Raw genomic sequence first — 22,646 nt, 5'->3', positions numbered from 1 at the left:
AGGTGTGCCTCCTCTTGGACGGAGTGGGTTGTTCTTTGGGCAGACCATGGCACTTCCAACCTTCTTCACCAGCATGTGATTGAAAGACATCACTTCTCCCCTAGTCTCCTGGATTCACTGTCCAGCTTTCACAGGGATTCGAGGCAGCTAGAGTACCAAGGCTTGGGTCAGGCCCACCTTAGTTTTCAAATCAACATCTTTGCTTTTTAACACTTCAAAGAGGTCTTGCGCAGCAGCTTTACCCCATGCAATGCGTCTTGATTACATGAGTGCTATTTCCATGAGCGTTGATGATAAATCCAAGCAAAATGAAATCCCTGACCATTTTGATAAGGCCAGCTGTTTGAACCCACCCTTCCTCCCTCCTCTCCTTACCTCCCCCCTACCCTTCTGGTATCGCTACTCCCATTCCTGTTCCTGGATTCCGTGTTTTGTGAGCTCTTATGTCTTCTCCATACCTGTGTACATGCTCCAGTATAGCACACAGTGGAGGACAGTACTGGGGTCATGATAGTGGGGAGTGAGGAAGCCTCAAGGAATCAGAGGGGTATTGTTTGTTTATTTGTTGCTTTACTGCGCCCTGGTTGACTCATCCCTTCCCTGTAACTCTTCTGTGGGGGGATGTCCTAATGTCTACAGATGGGCTTTGGGTCTCTGCCCTCCCTGGCTCTCCTGCCTCCTGCTGGTGAGGTTCTCCTGAGCCCACTGGCTTTGGTCTCTCAGTAAAGTCTCACTTTTGTTGAACTGAAGTAAAAAAACTAAAACAAAAAACCTTTTTCATGTAAATATTTTACTGCTTGCTTTTGGGTCAGTTTTTCATTCTAATTTTCATTCTCTCCATTGTATCACCTTCTTTTGTTTATCTATTTATCACCTTCTCATTTATTGCGATTTTTTAACTTCTACCCTTACAATAATTAAATCTAATATTTCCACTTGGATTTTTTCATAGTTTCTCATTTTTAGTTTTTCATGATTAATATTTTATTACCATACAATTATACCCGGTATGCTTATTTAAAAAGTAAGCTCTATAATTGTGCTCTTCAATTTGGATCCAGGGTTTCTTTCTGAGATGAGTGCATGCTTTTTTGTTTGTTGACTTTCTTCTCATGTGGTTGTAACGCTCAGGCATCTCATAATTTTTGCTCTGAAAACATGGCCCGTGGAGGGTACCAGCTAGTCTGTTAGATAATGGGTCTTTTAAAAACTTTTTTTGCACTTTTATTTCCAAATTAATTGTTAGAAAAATGTGAATTATTTTATGTATGTTATTTGAACTGTACAGCATCTCACTTGATGTTAATGTGTGGTCAATTTTTGTAATCTTTCAGCATGAATCTTGAAAGAACGTGAATTCGATAATTTTGGGGGCAAAGATTCTATACCTGTCTGTGGTTGTCCTTGTTATCAGCTGCCCTGGTGTCAACCCCCAACCTATGAGAGTGCTGTCCAGTCCTGTTACATGGCTGTGATTGGTTGGCAATTGGAAGGTTGTGTGATTAGAAGGGTTTTCATTGGCTGATTTTAAGGAAGGGGACCACTCTGCCTTTCTTTGTAGTCTGGTTTGATGTGGAAGCTCTGTAGAAAGCATGAACAACCTCAGACTAATGCTTGAGTTTCCACTGACAGAGATGTTGTAGCAAAGCATGAGGTGCCAGGAACGGAGTGAGCCTGGGTCTCCTGCCTGGCAGATGAGAATTCTACTCCTGAACCAACATTCCTCCCATAACTAATTACCTATTAGATTCAGCTGATTTTTTCCCCAGTAACTGAGAAATATAAGACGGAGCCCTGCTAGTGTCATGGTTATGCCTTGGGCTCTGAGCTTCAGGATGAGCAGTTGGAATCCAGCCACACTGGAGAAAGACGAGGCTTTCCACTCCCGTAAAGAATTAGAGGCTCGTAACCCACAAGGACAGTTCTACCCTGTCCCACAGGTCGCTTTGAGCAGTCAGCCGTGACTGGATAGCAGTGAGCTTTTTTGAGAGAAATATAAAAGCAAGTAAAAAAGTATTGATATGCAGTTTTCAGTCATACATGCATGGGTTTATTCCAAACAAAATGTGTTTGAACATGCCTTTTCAATTAGTAGGTGGCTGCAGACAAGTTCTGTTAATAATACAGTTGTTTTAGTCTCATCAAGGTGACTGCAGAAACAGGGCCAATCCAAACAGTGGCTTCGAAGCGAATCTGCTGCCTACTTACCTTGCGGGCAGACAGGCCAGCTCAGAAGGTGATGGCGACTGTTTTTGGAGATTCCAAGGATATCACCTTGATAGGTTTTCTCAAAGGACACGGGACTAGTATGATAGCATTTTGAGACAATGGAAAATTGCATTGGTGCCAAGGACTCTCCCCACTATCCCACCCCCCCCAATCATGATAATGCACTTGTTCATTCCTGAGGGTAGCAAGGGCTCTCCTATGAGAATTTCCTTGGGGTACCTTACCCCTTGCACCCCACAGACCTGATCTTGTTCCTTCAGACTCTTAGTTTTCCTCAAACTCGAAGAACATTGAGAAGGGACAGAAGGAACATAATTTGCATCCTTCAAGGATGCCACACTCTTTGTTGATGTGCTGGAAACTGAAGAGCTCAAAATTGTTTGGGCAAGAGCTGGAGAGATGGCACCCTGCCTTCAGAAGGGTAGAAACTTTCAGGACATGTCAGGAAGCGATCGCTTCACATTTTAATATTTCTGTTTAACAAAAGTTTCAATGATTTTGTAGCAATACTTTTTCATGTTTATTTTTTAAATCATTTTCCTGGGAGCTCTTACAGATAGCATAAATATTCCATGGCTCAGTCCCATCAAGCAGATTGTACAATTGCTAGTGCAGTCAGTTTCACAACATTTTCTTTTACCTGAACTCCTTGCTATCAGTTCCCCTTTATCCCCTTCCACCACCCCAGCCCCAAAGAACCCATTGATTTATTTAGCCACATCTTACACCATCCAATGTCTCCATTACGTACAGTTCTGTTGTTCACTCCCCTGAGTGGGTTATACAGTCATCAGTGCTACTAAATAGCTGTCTCGCTCCCTCCGCTCCCCCTCTCACTTCCCGTTCTTCTGTTACTGTGTCTGAAGGGTTATCTATGTTGGCTGTCATGTATCGAACGATCTTAATTATACAAATGAACACGCACAAGTCTACCATGACTAATGAGGTAAAACAAATGAAAACCACATTAGTAAGGGGAGGAGATATTAAAGAACTATGTGTTTTATCAGTGGCCTACCGCACCCTGGACGTGTCATCCTTTTCATGTGGCCTTTCTGAGAGGGAAGGTCCAATTAACTTGCAGGTTGTAGCAATAATTTTTTACTTGTCCTCCTTTTCTACGATGAAATTGAATTTCTCAATGAAATAAAATTCAATGAATTTTTGCTTGTTACATTGTTTTTAATTTAATTTAATTTTTTGCTTGCTTGTTACATTTTAAAGATAAATTGTTGCAGATGAGTCTAGCATTATTCTGTCATCCTGAGAATTACACTTTTCCTCTGGAGAGTGAGTGATCCTCTGTATTTTTAATCGGGTTTCTCTCACTTCAGTTGTATTTTGTTTAGATTAATGCAGAAATCCACCGCATGGGAGGGCGATGGTAGGTAGCATGTTTTTTAATACAGTGAGCCAGAAGTTAGTATATTTTAAAATTTTAAAGAAAAAAAGGGTCTCCATTAACTCACAGACACAACACATACTGCTTTAAAGATAGACTTTAATGTAGACATTACAGTCAATTGCAGTGATCATTTTGATCAATTAGGATGCCACCAGACGGCGTGGGTTGCTGTTTCCATTGGAGAGGGGTTCAACAATGTGCTTAAGCCTAAGAACACACCAAACGTACCCCCAATTCTCATCTTTTGGGGCCTCTTTTCCTGGTACCACTCCTGGTAACAGTTTTTCTATCAGTTAGGATCTAATCTTGAGAGCAATCAAGCAAGTTACTTTAACTGAGATGATCTAAATGTGAAGATTTGTTACCTAGGTGCACATTTTTCAATTAGACTACTGAAAACAGGACAATAACTTATATATGTGAGAAAGATGGCAAGTTAGGGAAATGAGTGGGCAGAGGTTGGAGTTGCTCGGAGAAGCCCTGGTGCTGTGGTGGGTATGCATTGGGTTGCTACCTTGGGTCCCTAGGTTCCTAGCTCAAAACCACCAGCTGCTCTGTGGGATTTCCAGAAATAGTTACAGTCTTGGAAATTCCAGGGGAATTTCCACCCTCTCCTACAGGGCTGCTATGAGTCAGCATCAACTCGATGGCAGTAAGTTTTGTTTGTTTATTTGTTTGGGGGTAAGCTTGAAGGGGGGGGGCGCACTATGAAGGTGAATGTTAGACGTTCGAGAAAGGGGCACTGCTCACCTGGTGCTTATTTGGATCTGTGCTCTGAAGAAGTGTCTCTTGGATCTGAGATCCAGACCTTGGAGGAAGGGGGACCTAGCAGGCTGGTTCTGGTGTCTCTACACCAGATGGATGGACAATTAGGGGCCTTCTGCTAGAGTTGTAAACATTGCATGGGGAATCCAGCAACTGCAATGGGAAAGTATTGCTGGTGCTGGGTTGCAAAAACTATGCCCACAGGAACAGGAAACAGGAAGTCAAGAGGAAAGTCCCGCTTCCTCCTCCATCTTTTCAGGTTTACTCTGGTGCCTCCTAGTGGCAGAGCCTGGGGAGCCGATGATGTAATGGATGTTGGGTGGCTAACAGCAAGGTTAGCAGTTTGAACCCACCAGGTTCCTGGGGGAGGAAGATGAGATTGTCAATTTCTGTAAAGATTTACAGCCTCCAAACCCCATGGAACAAATCTACTGCCTTCACACACTGCTGTGAGTCACAATTGACTCCATAGTGGTGGGGCTTGCATTTTTTTTAAAACACGAAATCAGTTGTTAAAATAGAAATGTAGTATATAATATCATTCATAGCAGCACACAAGAAAGTAGAGGAGGCTTAATAACTGGAAAAATAAAAAAGCAAAGGAAACCAGACATCAAAATCTTAACAATGTAAATATACCTGGTTTTAGAGCAGTTAATATTAAATTAAAACAAGGTTTATATAATACCCCAATAGGAAGTCTTAAGGGAGAAACCATACATGAGAAAGCGAGGGCAAATCAGAAAAATGTAGAACTGTATACAAAGCACAACAATTGAGAAATGGCAAAAATATAAGTCTGTCACTAAGTTAATAGTAGTTTTAGACAGTAACACTAGCAAGTATTTTCTAAGCATGTACTTTACTGAAAGTATCAGTTCCTTTTAAAGGTGTTATTGGTTAAATCTTAGGGAAGCACAAAATTCTATATATACAATGTTGCTCCCACCTCCCGCCCAATAAACTAATGTGTTAGACTGGGTAGACTAGAGAAACAAATTCATAGAAACTCATATGTGTATAAGAAAGAGGTTTATATAAAGAGTAATTAAAAAAGGAGTAATTATACATTAAGAAAATATCCCAGCCCCGTCCAGATCAAGTCCTTAAGTTTGCTATTAGCCCATATATCCAATATCAATCTATAAAGTCCTCTTCAGACTCATGGAATAGTGCAATGATACTGAATGCAGAACAATCGCAGGCCAGTGGGTGGAAAATCTTATGGATCCAGTGGCAGTGTAAGCATCTCAGCACTGGCAGGGGTTTCCATGTGGCTTCTCCAGCTCCAGGGCTCTGGCTGCCACCAGCCTGTCTCCATGTGACTTGTCAACTGTAATGTCTCCCAGGGAGTGAGCCTACAGAGAGTGTATCCCTCCTCCAAGGAGGAATACTGGAGTTCCCAGAATCCACAGGAGAAGGCCATGCTCACATAGAGGCCTCATTAGCTATGACCTGATTGACAGGCTAGACTCTATCCCTTCATTCTTAATCTTGAATTGACCAGCTATTATATATAACTACCATAACCCATTTCTATATTCCTAATAACATATGCTTAATTATTATTGTTGGTCTCTAATCTTTATCTTCTTCTAAGATAGGAAAACATATTTTATTGAAAAAAACAACCAAGCCTCTTAAATTGTCAACAGCTGGTTTGCAGAAGGCTATGGATGACAGTTGAAACCCCAAATTCACCTGGAATAAACCTCCGGTGACTCCCCTCTAATCATAGTTGAGGGATGTGAACAGCCCTGTTATCAGAGAGATTGTAAAGTCTATTATGGCGGAGGTAGTTAGGTTAAAATGTAATATCTTATCATTTTATCACATTTTTGACTTATTTTAAAGCTGTTTCAGTTTTTTTAAAAGTGATGGGGAATTACACATGGATTAACCCCCTGTAGAATCCCCTTGGCCATGGGCCAAAGATGTGAATAGCCTATCATGCTGAATGCATTGGAAAGTGGATTGTTGTAGATCAACTTAGGTTAAAATTTAGCACCCTATCATTAGATCTCCCTTATGATGCATTTAAATTTATTCTAGTTTTTAATAATTTCTGCTTTCGTTTTGATTGAGTTATTGCTCTTGGTTTAAAAAAAATAATATATTCTGTATGCGAAATCCAGGATAGGTACATCTATAAAGGCAGTAAGTAGATTAATGACTTTGGGGTGGGGTGGGAGTATGGGGGAAATAGAGAGCTAATAATGAGTATAAGAATGAAGAAAATCGGGGTGGGTAATAAAAAAAAGAATGAAGAAAATATTCTAAAACCGATTGTAGTGATGAGTGTACAATTGTTTGTGATGTGATTGAACTATTGAATTGTGTGATATGTGAATCATATGCCAATAAAACTGTTAAGGAAAATTTTAAGCCTTGAGTTAGAATATTGAGAGATTCTATAGACAACATATTGAATGACGCACTAAGCATCAAAAGAAGATGGAAAGAATATGCAGAGGCATTACACCAAATGACTAGTCTACATTCCCCATTTCAGGAGGTAGCGTACGAACAGTAACCAATGGTGCTGAAGGAAGAAGTTCAAGCTGCCCTGAAACCATTAGCCAAAAACAAAGCTCCAGGAATTGATGCAATATCAGTTGACACTGGAAACGCTCACTCATCTATGCCAGGACAATTTTAAGAAATCTAACTAGGCCAACTGACTGGAAGAGATCCATATTTGTACCCCTTCCAAAGAAAACTGACTAAACAGAATACTCAAACTATAGAATAGTATCATTGATATCACGTGCAAGCAAAGTTTTGCTGAATATCATTCAACAGTGGTTGTAGCAGCACATGGACAGGGGACTGCCACAGGTTCAGGCCAGATTCAGACCAGGACATGGGACAAAGGATATGATTGCTGATGTCACATGGATCTTGGCTCAAAGCAGAGAGTATCAGAAAGATGCTTACTCACGTTTTATTGATTATACCTAGGCATTTGACTATGCAGATCATAAAGAAAACATGGCTAGCCTTGATCAGAATGGGGATTTCACCACATTCTATTGTGCGCATGTGGAACTTGTACATGGGTGAAGAGGCAGTTGTGGGAACAGATCGAGGGAATCTTGGCTGCTTTAAAATCAGGAAAGGTGTGCATCAGGGCTGTATCCCCTTCACCATTCGTCTCCAATGTGCACGCTGAGCACATCGTCAGAGACACTGGATTACATGAAGAAGCGTGTGGCCTCAGGATTGGAGGAAGTCTTATTAGCAACTTGCCATTTGAAGAAGCGACAACCTTGCTTACTGAAAGTGAGGAGGACTAAAGCCCTTGATGATGAAGATCAAGGATTTCAGCCTTCAGTGTAGATTATAACTCAATGTAAAGAAGGCCCAAATCCTCACAACTGGACCAGTAGGTAACATCATGATAAATGGAGAAAAGATTTAAGTTGTCAAGGATTTTTGTTTTGCTTGGATCCACACCTGATGTTCATGGAAGCAGCAGTCAAGAGATAAGAAGATGAGTTGCGTTAGGTAAATGTACTTTCCCAAGACTTCTTTAGTCTTGAGAATCAGGGGGTTACTTTGAGGTCTGAGGTGGAGGGAGGACTCTGCTGTCTGCTTCCTTGACCTTGGACCCAGCAGCCCAAATGAATTGAAGGACTTCCAGTTCCACAGAAGTGAGTTGAACTGAACCCTCTGTACTGTTGTGTGGACTAATTAGCTGTTATATTCCTTCTTGCTGTATAAATCTATCTATCTATCTATCCATCTATCTATCTACCTACCTATCTATCAATAATAAGTGTCCTGATTTTGTTTTACTAGAGAACCCTGCTAAACACTGTCCTGGTTCATGAGGTGGATCCTGTCATCTGAGGATTTTTGTAAATATTGCCACGAAAGCAAGAGAGTGGTCTTCTTGCCACATTTTTCTCTCGGGGATGAAGTAGCTAAGAATTATTCCTCATACACATAAAAGCCCTTTCTCCACTTTTGCGTCATACGTTTCCTTTTACTGTTTCATACCTGACAGAGTATGGCCCCGGCAGTCAGGACCCTCCAGAGCATGGCAAAGGACCTGGAGGAGCCAAACTAGGCACCAGGTGTTGGCCACTGTATTTTCTTTTGTCTAAGGCTTCCCTTGGGAGCCCAGGCCTGCCGTCGGATTGAATGCTGAGCTCATGCATGGAAAACTGCAGGGATAATTTGAAGCCCTGGATGATTTCCTCCAGCGGTGATCTACTTCTGCCTCAGTCAGGTCGTTGAAGTTGTACCAGGCAGAGATGTGATCCACTTTGACATTCAGCTGATTTGACACCACATTTTAGTTTTTATGAGTCGTTCACGTTGACTCCTGCTAGCCTCCCAACTGGAAGCTGGGGATCTTTTACAGCCTCTGTGGTAAGCCCTGAACTCAACTGTCTATCTAACCCAAGCCCTTGAACTTCCCAAAACTTTGCTTAACCTCTCAATCTGTGTTGTTGTTTCCTCTCTGCTTCTCAGGCTCTCAGCTGCTCAGAGTCGGCAAAGGCCTCAAGAGGACAAAGCAGAGCTGATGTGCTTCACATCGTCCTGCTTCTCTTTGAGGTTGAGGCTCAAGTTTTAGCTGATCTCATTCATTCTCTGATGTTTGAGAACAGATTTTCAAGTTAAAAAAAATGTTGCCCTACTTTTTGAGATGTTCTTGGAAGAAGCCTTGGTCTGATATATGCTGTAAGTTGAACAGAACCTACTCAGTCATCTAATTCAATGATTGTATTTTAAAAAATTTTCTGGAATGATTTCTGGATCTTTACATTATTTCCTACTTATTTTTTATAACCTGGCATGTATTTTCAATTCTGTCTTTCCTTAAATGTGTGTATATTTTAATCAAGATAGAATTACCATAAATTTAAATGCACATATCTCAAGGGTACAGTTTGATGAATTTTGACAACTGCACAATGCCCATGAAATAACTCACTCTCTCAAGAAACATATGGAATATTGACAGGATTTTAGAAAGTTCTCCTGTGTAGTTTCCCCCCCACACCCCATCTGATTTTATTTCCCATAGATTTGCTTTGCATGCTTTGGAACATTATAAGTTGCATACTTTGGAATTATAAGGGCTACAGATTTCATACTACTTTCTTTTGCTCCAAGTAACGTCTTGAGACACACTCATCCCTTCTCATTGTTAAGTAGTGTTTCATTGAATGAGAACAGTGCACCTTATTTACCTGTTCTCCCGTGGTTAGAAATATAGGTTGTTTCTAGGCTTGGGTCATTATGAATAAAGTGGCCAAAATATTTTTGAGCACATCTTTGTGACATACACCCTTTCCTACTATGACTTATTAAAAAAAAAATTCTGTCTGATCATTTTAATATCAGAGTCCTCTGACATTTGAATCATTTGTTTTCTAGTGCAGCATCTCCTCAGTGCTTTGTTTTCTTAAGTTTTGGGTAATTTTGGATATGATCACAGTTTGATGACTGGGACTCCTGAGAGGCCTGATCGATTCTGCATTTACGTCAGCTGGTTGTCCTTGGTGCGTCTGACTGAGAAGCACTTGGAATTCATTTTCCCACTAGGATTCCTGCCTACAGTTTCAAACCTTGTCTATGAGATGGAAGACTTGGGATTATGAATTTCCAGGGAGCCTTTATTTTTTCTCTTTTAATTCCAAGATAGATTATGGGCCTTGTCCGGAACCACATTAATTTTCCTACTCACTCACTTTTCTCCAAGGAGTTAGCCCTTGCGGGATCCTGGCTTCATGGAAAAGCCTCGCTTTTAACTTTCACCCTGGGCCGCTCAGGGAGGGCCTGATCATTCCTGAAGCTACTAGAACAAGGTCTCGAGGTTTTGGACAGAGGTTCCCGGGGCTGCTCTTAGACCCCTCATCAGACGAGTTTCTGTTCCCATTTCAATTTTAGATCCTGTGGTTCTTCTTACTTTCTAGGAGCTCAGCTACACCTTTAGAAGGTGTTTATTATATATATATATTTATACTTTTAGGCATTTATCATACAAGTCCTCTTCCGCCTTGTCATCCCCATAACACCTGCCAGAAGTAGAAGTCCGCAGACTCTATTTCGCAGCCACTACTCTGCCCTCTGTAGCGCGTCTACCTCTGCTTCATGCTTTCTGTCTTCTGTACTCCTCACTTTAGAGTGAGCAGCACGGAGGCTTGCTCCACACAAATCCCTGGACTGTCATGTGTTTCTCGGAATGGGCTTCAGCCTCCACTCCCTTTCATCAGTAGTGGCAGAGCTGTGTGCTACCTGGCTGGCTGAGCTCTCATCTGGCTTCCTGCAAAGAGAGTGCGCCTGCCTGATTCATTCTTCGGCCTGTCTCCTTTGCCCAGCACGTTCTGAGGTGCCTCCTCTTTGCTGCTCACCATTGAAGTTGCTGCTCAGCACTCTGTGATGGACTGAATTCTACAGAACCTCTAACCACCTATCACAGGTGAGAGAGGTCCTCGGCTGCTCTCTGCCTCCTTGACTTGGTTCTAACAGCAACTGTGCCCCATCAGCTGGACTTTAGGATGGATTTTCTTCTCTAGTTTGTGTGGAGAGTAGAGTAACAAAATGGAGCTGCCCAGGGCCAAGGTCCGTGCCTCAGTACTGGGCAGAGGTGCCTCTGCCTGCTCCTCAGTCCCTCCTGCGCCCCGCCCCCTGGACCTGCCCATGCCACGGTGGTGCACCTGTCTGACCCCGTGGTTACACTGAAAACTGAGTTTGAGCCCGGCACCTTTGTTTTCATAGCCAAAGTCAGCCACAGAGTCGAGGCTCGGGAAACGTGTGTTAACGGAATGATTTGGGGACCGGGGTACCAGATGTGGGACTCCACTCAGCCACCCCAAATCTCAGGCTGCCGCCCGATGAAGTGGGGCTATGGAAGGAGCACTTGACATAGAACTTGGAGACCTGCGTTTGTGGATATATATATACTTTAACCTCTCTGTGTCTTAGTTTTTCTTCCATAAAAGGGAGGAACTCGCTCTTCCTGCCTCAGGAGGTTGCTCTGAGGATCTAATGAGGTCATAAAGGTCAAAGTGCTCAAGCAACTGCAGCCTCCCTCTCATCGAGGCCTCCTCATGAGAAAGGAGAGACTTGTGAACTCTCACCTTCATTACCGCGATTCTGCTTGGCCCCAGCCTGGGAAGCTCCCAGCAGCCTGCTGGGTGATGCCAGGTGGCTGTCCCTCTACTGGTCCCTGAATAAAAAGAGAAGCCCTTGGGAACTTGAGGAGCCCCGGCGATGCTGTCAGGTAAGACCAGGGGTTCAAACCCACCAGCCCTCCGGTGGGTGAATGAGAAGGATGTCTGCTACCATAAGGTTTTACAGTCTCTGAGACCTGTGGGGGGGGCTTGATGGCTGTGGGTTTGGTGGAGAACTTGAAGTCATTTGCATGACCACTGGGTGTCACTCTTGCCCTTAAAAGTGTGAATTCTTTTGCTCTGTGTAACTTCCTTTCACAACAGCCTTGAGCAAGGCAGGTCTCCGTTTCCGCCTGAGAGGTTCCCTACAGTTTTAGAATTCCTGGAACAAACCAAACATCCCCGTGGGGCAGCAGTTACAAGGCTGGCTGCCAACTGAAAGAATTCAAACCCACCAGGACAAAGGTGTGGCAGTCTGCTTCGGTCAAGCCTTTGAAACCAGATGAGATGCTTCTCAAAATCAAACAAAAAACCAAACTCACTGCCTTCAAGTTGATGCTGACCGAAGGGACTCTTACAGGGCAGGATAGAATTGCCCTGTGAATCTCCAAGGCTATAACTCTTTACAGGAGTAGAGAGCTTCATCTTTCTCCTGCAGAGTGGCTGGTGGTTTCGAACTGCTGACTTCGAGGTTAGCATAACAACTATGTCACTAGGGCTCCTCTGCTCTATCCTATAGGGTCACTGTAAGTCAGGATCCCCGCAAAAGCAGTGGGATGGGTTGGAAACAACACTTGGACCCATCATTCAGGCCTTTGCTTTCAAGTAAACGGTATTTTATTATCATTTTTACTAACCAAAGCATAACCAGCAAAGCATTTGTATAACCGAATTTCAAGACCAAATGTCAGTATCTTTTTGAAAGGCAGTAGATTTGGAGCTCCTCTGCTACCTCTCTCACTGAGGTATTGACTGCAAAAACGATTTAGAACCAAGGGCTCAGGTGACCTAGGTAGTCTCTCTGGCTTCCCCTCCAGCAGAGTCCTCTGGATGAACAAGGCCGAGGGACACCCAGCTTAACGTCCATCTGTGTAGAGCTCTCTGCTGACCACGATCCACCTTTATAAACTCTTCCCCCTCCACTGGTATTCACTGTTGTCTCCTGGTGTGCCTCCAGTTCTCTGGTTTCTTCTTCACAGATGTGTCTTTGCGGAGTCCTATTCCCGAATGCTGTCTCTCCTGAAATGTCACTATTCTTCCAACCTCTACAAGCTACTGGCCCAGTGGTTCTAAATTTCTGTCTTACCTCTGCTGATTGCCCTATCACCTGGGTCTCCCAAAGGTGTGTTGCTTTAAAAAATAATGTTATTTGCACACAATGAAATTCATCTACTGACAAAAATTATTTTAAGATATTTTGTTCTGAATTGGATGGAGATAACACAGAGAAAATCACGTCTTTATTCAAACAATTCCTACCCAGTTTGATACCCGTCATGCATTGCTCTCTTTTACTGTTATTGGCTCTATTCTGACTCATACTGACTCTAGAGGACAAGAGAGACTGCCCCTGTGGGGTTTTCAGACTCTAACTCTTTTTTTTTCTTTTGATCATTTTATTGGGGGCTCTTACAACTCTTATTACAATCGATAAATCAACGTATCAGGCATATTTGTACCATCGTTCTTTTCTTTTCTTTTTTATTTGACTCTAACTCTTTACAGGAGAAGTAAGCCTCAGCTTTCTCCCGAAGATCAGTTAGAAGTTGCCAACTGCTGATCTTGAGTTAGCCGCCTAACTGAAGTAGTTGCCAGGGCTCCTGTCACAAATGGCGGTCGCTACATTGTCTCAGCAGTCATCTTCATCCTTCCCTGTTTTCCATTGCTTTTCTTCCTTCTTTTCTAACCCGTCTGAACTTTAGCTTGAGGATGATGTTGTTTCTAGATTTCATCAAGTTCAAGTTCAGATTCACAGCAACCTCGAAGCACTGCCTGGCCCTGCCCCCTCCTCACAGTTGTTATGTGTGAGCCCATGCTGCAGCCACCATGTCAACCCATCTCATCGAAGGTCTTCTTCTTTCTCTGATCTTTCCATCTCACCTGGCTGATTATTCTATGGAGGGCCCACCTCCCACGTGTGATTGCTCCCTTGATAGGCCTGTCTGTTGTTGGGCTGAACATTGAGACACAGAAGGGAGTTCAGTCCCAGGCTAACAGGGTGACTAGGGTCCATAACCTTGAGGGATCCACTAGTCTATAGGTGACCAGTGAACTTGGTCTCTTTGTGTGGGTGTGAAAATCCAGTCATTGAAGTGTTTCAGGAAATTTGGTTATTATGTACAGGTCAGTAACTCAGACCTCAGTCATTATGTTGGCCTTAGAAAATGGCAGTATCTCTCATGCTATAATTTTCATATCATAGTCTTGCCTTTCAGTATTTCATCCCTAAAAGAGTATCCCTGTCACTCTTTGCAGTTCTCTTGGCCTGAACCCCAAGTCCAGGCAATTCCTGGTCTACCTTCTGCCGCTCTATTGTTTTGCCTTTTCTGGAACTGCATGAAGCAGAGTCCTCTGGTGTATATGGTCTGCTGTGTTTGATTTCCCTCACTTAACTTCATTCATTTAATATGTGAAACATCGAGCATATCTTCCCCCCAGGCCTGTTGGTGATGGCACTGTGATGTCTAAGCTAGAAACCTGGGTGCTACCCCACTGTGGTAGTTAACTAATCTGGTGTCAATTTGAGGATTGAGAGTGTAGGGGTGGAGTCCAGCCTGTCAGTCCAGAGATAGCCAATGAGACCTCTGTGTTGGCGTGGCCTTCTGAGGATTCTGGGAACTGCTGATTTTCCTCCTTGGAGACAGGAGACACTCTTTCACTCTGTGGACTCATTGCAAGACATCCCAGAGGAGAAGCTACATGGACCTACCCTGATGCAGCCCTGGAAGCTGGAGAAGCCGTGTGGAGACCCCTGCCAGCACTGAGATGCCTACAATACCACTGGATCCAAAGACTTTCTACCCTCTGGCCTGTGATCCTTCTGCATTCAGTGTCATTACATGTGTTTCATGAATCTGAAGAGGACTTTATAGATTGGTATCAGGCATATGAGCTCATATTGGACTTATGGGCTTAGACTGGACTGGGTTGGGATGCTTTTTTAATGTACAGTTATCCTTTATATAAAACTCTCTTATATACACGTGAGTGTTTGTGAATTCGTTTGTCTAGTCTACCCAGACTGACACACCCACCCAGGCTCCTTTCTGTCGCATGTCCATCTTCTACCATGTGCAATGAATCAGCACTTGTCAGGACTTCCCTCTTTCATATTTCTTGATTCCACTCTTCTTTTTCTTTTCACGGTCACCCCCTCCATCAAGATGGTCCTCACTCTGTGTCCCTCCCGAGTAGTCTCCCCGCCTCCAGCCAAGACATTTGCAGTCTTTGCTTCCCACAACCATCAGACAGGGCTTGGTAAAGCACCAATCAGGTTCCAACACGATCCGATTCCACTGGCTCCCTCCCCATGGCTTTTCAGACCACGTTTAAACTACTTAGCTCTACAAACAGCAGCCGCGTGATTTAATTTATTTTGACGCATCTCTACATCTTATTTTCCAGAAGGTTTCAAATGCATTTACCTACAGGGCTCACTCATGTCTCTAGACATGCTGGTACCTCAGTCCTGGGATGCCCCTGTCTTCCTCCTTCAACTCGCTAACGCTTAAGCCCACGCTGCTCTTCCTCTGTAGCATCTTTCCCAACCACAGTGCCATTCTGACCTCGGAGCTCCTCCCTAGTGTGCTCTCTTTTGTCAGGTTTATCATCAGTCAGGCTATATACTTATTTGTTGATTTAGTAATCTGTCCCTCTTAATAGACTCTAAGGTCCTTGGTGAGATGAAGAAGGTAGATGAACTATGGTCAGCGAGGGAAGGCAAGTTCAAATGTCTGTGTCCCTATATAGGATTTCCAAGGTTGCAAGTCTTATGGGAGCAGATCACTTCATCCTTCTACTGTGGAGCAGCTGGTGGGTTTGGACTACTGACCTTGCTGTTCAGACTAAAACCAAACCCACTGCCATTGTGTCAACCCTGACCCCTATGTCCCTATGAGGCAGGGTAGAATTGTCCCTGTGGACTTCTGAGACTATTACTCTTTTTGAGAGAGTAGACAGCTTCACCTTTATCTCAAAGGTGACTGGTGGTTTTGAACTGCTCACCTTACAGTTAACTAACAGCTGAATGTATAACAATTACATCACCAGGGTCCTGATCACCATCTCATTGCACTGTCATTGGCAATTTGGACTCATAATGACCACCCCCCCCCACTCACCCCCGTGGGTTTCTGAGGCTGTAAATGTTTACAGAAGTAGAAATCCCCTTCTTTCTCCCACAGAGAGGCTGGAGGATTCGAACTGCTGACCTTATGGATCGCACTATGATGAAGTCTTGCCATCCTTGCCTCTAAGGTGCACTCTGGCCTTACTTCTTTCAATCCAGATCCGTTTGTCCATTTAGCAGTCCAGTGCGCTTTAAATATCCTTCTTTGTCCTTAATACTCTACAGAGGTTTCACGCAGCAGGTTTACCTAATGCAACACGTCTTCTGATCACATGCCTGCTGCTTCCACGAGCATTAATTGTGGATCCAAGGAAGACAAAATCATTGACAACTTCAATCTTTTCTTCATGATCATGTTGCTACTTATTGGTCCGGTTGTGAGGATTTTGGTATCCCTTACACTGAATTTTAAAGAATACAGAAGGCTGCAATTCTTGATCTTCATCAACAAGTTTTTCAATTCCTCCTCACTTTCAGCAAGTTAGATTGTGTCATCTGCATACCACAGGTTGTTAATAAGCCTTCCTCTAGTCCTGATGCCATTTTCTTCATATAATCCAACATCTCTGAATTTTGCATAGCATATAGATTGAACTAGTATGTTGAGAGGACACAACCCTGGTGCTGTACACCTTTCCTTATTTTAAACCATGCAGTATTCTCTTGTTCTGTTCACATAATTGCCTCTCGATCCATGTACAAATCCTGAATGAGCACAGTGAAGTATTCCAGAATTCCCTCAAGGTGACCCATAGTTTATTATGGTACTCACAGTCAAGTGCCCTTGTATAGTCAATGAAACACAAGAAGTCATAGTTCTGGTATCCTCTGCTCTGAGCCAAGATCCATCTGACACTAGCAATGATATCCCTTGTTCCCCATCCTCTTCTGAAACCTGCCGGAACTTCTGGCAGCTCCCTGTCCATGTGCTGCTGCTACCATTGTTGGATGAGCTTCAGTAACATTTTACAGTATCAATGATACTGTTCTAAAGTCTGAGCATTGTGTTGAGTCACCTTTCTTTGGCATGGGCACAAATATGGATCTCTTCCAGTCAGTTGGCTAGGTAGCTCTCACCCAAATTTCCTGGCATAGGCAAGTGAGTGCTTCCAGTGCTTCTTCATCTATCTGAAACATATCAATTGGTAGTCCATCAATTCCTGGAGCTTTGTTTTTCATGAGTGCATTCAGTGCAGCTTGAACTTCTTCCTTCAGCACCATTGGTTCATGTTTATATGCCACCTCCTGAAATGGTGGCATGTCAACTCGTTCGTTTGGTACAAAAGACTCAGGGCATTCTTTCCATCTTCTCTCGATGCTTCCCACATCATTCATGATTTTGCCTAGAATCTTTAAAAATTACTATTTTGAGCTTGAATTTTTCATTGATTTCTTTCATTTCAGATATACTGAGCAAGCTCTTCCCTTTTGGCAGTCTAATTCGGGGTCCTTGCACTTCTGATTTTAATACTTGACCCTGTTTTCTCGAGCTGCTCCTTGGACTTTTCTAGTCAGCTTTTTGACTTCATCCTTTTTTCCATTTGCTTTAGCTCCTCGACAATTAAGAGCGCATTTCAGAGTCTCTTCTGCCATCCACTTTGATCTTTTCTTTCTTTCCTGTCTTCTTAATGAGCTTTTGCCTTCTTCGTGAGTGATGTTCTGGATGGCCTCTCACAGCTCATCAGGTCTTCTGTCGTTAGTGTGCAATGCATCTTGAGATGTTCTCGGAATTCAGGCGGGATAGACTCAAGGTCATATTTTGGCTCCTGTGGACTTGTTTGACTTTTCTTCAGCTTGATCTTGAACTTACATATGATCAGTTGATAGTCTCTGTTTCACAGCCAGCCCCTGGTCAGATTTTAACTGCTGACATTCAGCTTTTCCACCGTGTCTTCCCACAGCTGTAGTCAATTTGATTTCTGTGTCTTCCACTTGGGGAGGTCCATGTGTTGAAAAAAGGTATATGAACAAGTCGTTGTTTTGCAAAATTATATCATGCCATCTCCAACTTCATTTCTCTCACCAAGTTCATATTTTCCAACTACCGTTTCTTCCTCTTTTCTTTTTTTTTTTTTTTTTTTTTACAACTTTTGTATTCCAGTCACCAGTAACTATCGGTGCATCTTGATAGTATGTTTCAGCAATTTTTGACTGAGATCATTGGTGGAGTTCTTCAGTTCTTTCATCACTAGCTTTTCTGGTTGGAGCATAAATGTGAATAATAGTTGTATTGATCGGATTTCCTTAAAGGCAGATAGATATCATCGGATCACAGATAGCATTGTACTCCATGATGGATGTAGCAAGATCCTTTTGACAATGCATGTCATGCCAATTCCTCTTGATTGTGTTATTTCTGGCCTAGTAAATCATAGGATTTTCTGATTCAAAATGGCCAATACCAGTCCATTTCAGCTTGCTAAGGCCTTGGATCTGGATCCTCATGCGTTCCATTTCATTTTTGACCACTTTCAATTTTCCTAGATTTATAATAGAAAGTTCTATTCATTAGAAGATGTCTGTTGCTCTTTCCCTTGACCTTGAGGCGTGCCCCATTAACAAATGACCTCAAAGGCTCTGCTCCCACAGGCCTTACCAGACTCCTGCCACCATGGTTGATTCCCCTCCAGGAAATCCTTGCCTCTTCAGTCACATTTCAAGCGTCCTCAGACTCGAGGAGGTCCATCTGCTGCCAGTATCTCCCACCACGATCTGTTTCCTTTGCTGAGGGTTTCAGCATTTTCAGTGGCTTCTTCCTCTGAAGCCAAGTCTTTCTTGTTGTCTGTTCTTAGTCTGCCAACTCCACTGAAACCAGTCCACGTTGGGTGACCCTGCTGGCATTTGAAATACCAGGGACATACCTTTCTGATCACAGCCACACACTGCACAGCAAACGGACAGACAAGTGGTGGACTCACCGTAGTAGCCCAGCATTCACAGTGTCACCAGGGCTCCTTATGAGGGGACCATAGCTTAAGCTAGGGGTCCTTAGATTTCTGCATAAGAAAGCAGGACTCCTGAATCCCAGGACAGTGCTCTTTGCAGGACATCACACAGCAGGGTAGATGACCTGGGTCCTTTCACACTTTGAACTGTGTCCTGCAGTCTCTACAGTACTTTCCCTAGCATTGCCTCGTGGTATCTGCCACTAGCCCTGTGAAATAAGCAGTGTCGACTTGATGAACACTATTCTTTTATTCCTAGGGGTTTTCTGGAAAAAACAAACAAACAGAAAACCGGCTAGACAAATTCTAAAAGAGCTGTAACACTGATGAACCCTATTTAACGAGCACTAGAGATCTGAGGCTTCAGAGAGCTTAGGAGACTGCCTCATGCCCCCAGGATTGGAACGCTCTGTAGTCCAGCTCCTGCCTCTTAGGGGAGACCTTGGGCTAAAGGGCCAATATCAAGTATCAGGAATGATGTATCTGAGGAGGCCCGTGGCTCTTGGCCGACTTCACAATGAGACAAGAGAGACCTGACAAAGGACATCCAGGGGCGGAAGCTAGTGTAGGTTGGAGAGCAATCTCAGAATCAATGAAATGTTAGAACAATTTAATATTAGATTAACAGGAGAGCTGTGAGTTCCCTCAAGTCTAAATGTCTTCCAGTCGCACAGTTGGGGCAATTGGCCGAGGAAACTTTTGATTAGCTGGGGCTTTATGGGATGAAACATTTCCTGTGACAGTGTGTATCTTTCTTTTTTAAATAAAAGAGAAAAGTCTCAAAAGGAGAAAAGGGATAAGCATAAGAGGAAGCAATTTCCCACTTACTTGATAGATGCTCTTCAGTCCTCTGATGTTGGATCTTAGCACTGTAACATTATCAGTCTCCCCATAACATGCGAGAGCTTGTTTCTGTTTTATGAGGGGGGGAGAGGCGGCATTTTCCTTAGGACTTCGTAGCATAGTGGTTCAGAGCGTTGACTTTGGCCTCCAATCCTGGCCTCGCCATTCACTAGCTATAGAGCCTTGGGCAATTTGCCTAGTCAGTCTGTGTCTTAGATCTATGCCTACCTCATGGACGTGTGTAAGTATTAAACTCATTCTGACCCATGACGCCCTATCAGTTAGAATAGAACAGCTCCCCCCTCCCCACTCCAAAAATAGAATGCATCAGCCCCTGTTGGTTTTCAAGACTGTAACTCTTTACTGGAGTGGAAAGCCTCATTTTTGTTTTTTCTTGCTGAGGAGGCTGGTAGTTTCTAACTGTTGACCCATCACAACTCCTCCTTTAAGTAGTAACTAATAGAACCAGTCTAAAGCATGGCATTAGTAATAATAATGACACAATGCCTTACATTTGCACATAGCTGTTTTTCATGTTTCATAAGCCTTTTTGTTTCATTTTTATTTCCAGTGCCACGAAAGGGACAGGATGTGGTTTACTGTTGCTCTGGTGACAAGTGAGGAATTTGTGGTCCAGAAAGATGACTTGTATAAGGTCCCGGCACAGGGAAAGGGTGGCCTGCTGGTGGTCAGCTCAGGTTGCTTCTTACCAGGTCACTTTTACAGAGACCGTGGAAGCAGAAGTCACTGCTGGGGAGTGGAAGGGGTATGTGTGGGTCCGGGGCTGGGGGTGGGGCTTAGTGAGAATTAGCCTCTCCACCCTGTTCCTCCTGGTATGGAGTTTGCCTCTCTGGGTTCTAAATCTTAAATAAGATTTGAACAGCAGCTGAGGGTCTACAAATTAGATTGTTGTGATTCAAATTTCACCAATTGATTTTAGAAATGAAGCTTTTGTTACTTTCATTGATTTTTTTTGTTGGAGTTGTTTTGTGTACATTTTATTCTGAAGTTTTCGCCGATTAGACCCTAAAGCCAATTTAAGCTTTCAATAAAATATGAAGGGGCTTCAAAAAGTTCACGGGAAAATTCCATTGTCTTTCTGTTTCACTTTCACATTACCTGTTTGAAGCCCCCTCACATTTATTAGGCACTTACTATATGCAAGGAAATGTGCTAATTGCATCTATAGTCTCTCATTTAATCCTCATATGGCCCCATATACAATAGTTAATTGCCTCCATTTTACAAAAAGGTATATAAAAGCGCAGAGATGTTATACAATACACCAAACTCCATTAAGGAATCATTTCCAGAAAGAACATGAAAAGTAAATCTTCTTGCAGGATGGTTGTTGTTGGCAGATGCCACCCAGTTGATACCGACTCACAGTGACCCTACGCACCGCAGAATGAAACGTCGCCCGATTCTGTGCCATCCTCATCACCACTGTCACGTTCAAGGCCATTGGTGCAGCCACCATGTCGCTCCATCTTGCCAAAGATCTTCCTCTTTGCCACTGCCCTTCACTTTACCAAGCTGATGTCCTTTTCCAAGGACCAGCCTGTCCTGATAACACGTCCAAACACATGAGACAGTACCACCTTCCTTGCTTCTAAGAAGCATTCCGACTGTTCTTCTTCCAAGACCAGTCTGTGCGTCCTTTGTCGGTCCATGGCACTCTCGGTGCTCTTCACCAGGCCTCGTGAGCCAGGCTACACGCATCTGAAAGCAAACATTAGCAAGTTGAATCCAGTAGCATACACACCAGATATTATCTATGACCAAGCTGACCTTATAGTAGAGGCCAAGGGATCAATGTTAGTTTAGCATAAAAAATTAGCTTATGTAATATGTCAGTCAGTGTAGTAATGGAGAAAAAATGCATGTGATCAGTTCAAAAGGGGAAGTAAGACATTTGATATAGCTCAACACTTATTCACTACAAAACATTAAATAATTAGGGGTAAAAATAAAATTCCTTATCTCAATAAATGGAATTTATAAAAATAGAATCAATAGCAAAGATAATTAATAGTAAAATTAACATTTTTCTTGAACAAGTCAGGAGACAATGATGCCCACAACACCACTTCTGTACATCACACTATAAGTCCTAGCAAGAAGAGTAAGTCAAGAAAAAGAAATTAAAAAAGCAAGAGCAAAAGAAATGAAAAGAAAAAAGATTGAAAAAATAAATATATGAAACTACTTGTAAAGGATTTAATTGTATACATAAAAAATTCAGAAGAGTCTACAGAAGTATGATTATGACTATTAGTTGAATTTAGCAAGGTCACTGGATTCAAGGTCAATGGTCAATAGCAATAAGCAATTAAAATGTGGGATTTAAAAATACCATTATAAATAAAATAAAATAAATAAAAAAATAAGAATACCATTGATAATATTAGGAACACATAGAAAAATGTGAAAAATCTTTATATTTATTTCATTAAATATTTTTTGTTTTGTTTTAAAATCATTTTATTGATTTTAAACATACAACTCTTATACAATCCATACATACATCTATTTTGTCAAACACATTTTTACCTTTGTTGCCATTATCATTCTCAAAACATTTGCTTTCTACTTGAATCCTTGGTATCAGATCCTCATTTTCCTCTTCCCTCCCCAACCCGCCTGAACCCTTTAACATTTCTAAATTATTATTTTGTCATGTCTTATACTGTTCGATGTCTCCTTTCACCCACTTTTCTGTTGTCCTTCCCCCAGGGAGAGGGTTATATGTAGATCCTTATGATACATTCCCCATTTCTACTCTACCTTTGTTCCCCCTCCAGGTATTACCACTCTCACCACTTGTCCTCGGGGGTTTATCTGTCCTGGATTCCCTGTGTTTCCAGTTTCTCTCTGTACCAGTGTACATCCTCTGGTCTAGCCAGATTTGTAAGGTAGAATTGGGAGCATGACAGTGGGGAAAGAGGAAGCATTTAAGAACTAGAGGAAAGTTGTATGTTTCA

General features: G+C 42.6%; 1 pseudogene; it reads right to left on the bottom strand.

Annotated features, from left to right (window-relative positions):
• Window positions 1-19,076: 19,076 nt before the first annotated feature.
• On the bottom strand, window positions 19,077-19,145 carry LOC142431167 (U7 small nuclear RNA; annotated as a pseudogene).
• Window positions 19,146-22,646: the final 3,501 nt, after the last annotated feature.

This window comes from Tenrec ecaudatus, chromosome 17 (assembly GCF_050624435.1).
Source record: "Tenrec ecaudatus isolate mTenEca1 chromosome 17, mTenEca1.hap1, whole genome shotgun sequence".
NCBI lineage: Eukaryota > Metazoa > Chordata > Mammalia > Afrosoricida > Tenrecidae > Tenrec > Tenrec ecaudatus.
Note: the sequence above shows the minus strand (reverse complement) of the source record. Positions and strands in the feature narration are given on the sequence as shown.